Source organism: Triticum dicoccoides, chromosome 5B, assembly GCF_002162155.2.
Source record: "Triticum dicoccoides isolate Atlit2015 ecotype Zavitan chromosome 5B, WEW_v2.0, whole genome shotgun sequence".
Classification (NCBI taxonomy): Eukaryota; Viridiplantae; Streptophyta; class Magnoliopsida; order Poales; family Poaceae; genus Triticum; species Triticum dicoccoides.
This window is the reverse complement of record NC_041389.1, coordinates 80,628,031-80,629,866: the sequence shown is the minus strand read 5'-3', so window position 1 is coordinate 80,629,866 and position 1,836 is coordinate 80,628,031. Positions and strand designations below refer to the sequence as shown.

Sequence of the window (1,836 nt, the reverse complement as noted above, 5' to 3'; positions counted from 1 at the left end):
TGATCTCGAGATCCTGGAGAATCCAACAGACGTAGTCAAAGACAAACGTCCTGCCCCAATCACTATCATACCCACGGACCAACGTGAATTACTTGCCGGCCTCTGCAACTACGTCATGTCGATCGATGATGTCGGGTGTTTGAAGTAAGTATCATGTATCAATATTTAATGTGCGGATGTATATTATTGTTCTTCTTACCGTCCAATTTTTAGGGAAGTATGGTCCGGAGCTCGACACCCGATGCAATGGGCTTAAGTCTTAAGAAACTTCAGTGTGTACTTAACATGGACCAGCCCATGGACAATGATTGCTTCAACACCGCAGTGCGTATGCTGGCATGTGACGAGGGAGTACTGTTCATAGACCCTCCTGTACACTACATGGATCTACGATTTTGTGTAAGTTATCATAACTCTTCATTCTATGTGTCATTAGTATCAACATGTTGAAACAATATTTCGTTTTTTGCTTAGTCCATGATGCTAGAGTCAACACGAGGTCAGAAGTTTTGCGAGAAGCAAACTATCCAGACGTTAGCAACATTATTTGATAGCTGGCCTGGGATGGACAACGACATCTCATCATGCAACAAGGTAAGCAAAATAGTTTGTCCATTGTTATCATGGTTTATTGTTTTTTCTAATAGCCCCACTTGTAGATTTATCTTCCCTATGCATCTATCGGTCGATACATCTTGTACGTCATCGGCAAAGAGGCACGTCGTCTATATATTATGGATCCTATTCAAACATCACAATCGTTAGAGGAAAAAAAAATGAGGCATGCACTGAAACTAAAAAGTTTTGCAAGGGATTTCAAAGAAGCGATTGAAATAAAGCTGCCTGGTTGGAATTATGATATATCTAAATGGCAACGTTTATTTCCGTCCGGTGTTCCAACGAGTATAGACGGGTAATGAATTCATAACAAAAACATTTACTTTTGTTATAACTATATTTTTTATATTAATAATTTAAAGTTTTACAGGAATGTGGCTGGCTATTTTGTTTTTCATTTTATGCTATGGTGGAACGGTAAAGAATTGGTCAAGCCGATTTGCGCGGTGGGTATTGTCCGTTACATGTTTTAAGACCTTCGGCGTGAAATTTTCATGCTAACTACATGTATTGTTTGTGCAGGATGTGTATGAATTGAGGAAGCAGTTTTTTTATATTTGCTAAAACATTGTGGGAATGAAGCTAAAAGAAACTTTTGTGACATTGTGAAAGAATTTCTTAGGCGCATCATCTAGATATTAATAGTTTTGTAATAGATGTTTAGTTGGAACATCGCTCAGTTTGTTACATGGACATGACATTAATTTTTCTTTATGTTATCAATTTAATTTGCAAAAATGGACTCCAGGTATTAAATAATTGTGTTTGAGTTATATTCTTTGTACGTGTGAAAGACCTATTGTAACTCTTTTAAACTATATCAAGAGCCCGTGGCAACGCACGGGCACTCTACTAGTCTAGTTTTAGTTTAGCGCATGTTGTACCATTGTATTTGGATAGCGAAAGATGCACGCTCGGCCATTGAGCTTGATCCATAGCTATTACTTTAACGTAAAATACATTTTTAGTCATTGAGCTTGTCGAGATGCTCACTTTGCTGACTTAGGTGATTAAAAAATAAATTTTATTACCCGTACCAAACGTAGCCAGTACTTTGCTAGTGATGCAATTGCATCTTCTTCTTTTTTCGCAGAATGCAATGGCATCTTATGGTCAAACTGAACCTATAAAGTTATGGCCAGATGTACTCCTGGTTGAGTAATACAATTAAAAGAAAAATAAATAAATAACGAATCAAGATATTACTACTTCTGTCAG

At 37.2% G+C, this 1,836-nt stretch overlaps 1 long non-coding RNA gene across 1 annotated transcript; it reads left to right on the top strand.

Moving 5' to 3' along the window:
• Nucleotides 1–319: 319 nt before the first annotated feature.
• LOC119306064 lies at nucleotides 320–1,072 on the top strand. The gene is made up of 3 exons (XR_005148842.1): nucleotides 320–399; nucleotides 475–913; nucleotides 989–1,072. It is a non-coding gene; the product is annotated as an uncharacterized LOC119306064 (long non-coding RNA).
• Nucleotides 1,073–1,836: the final 764 nt, after the last annotated feature.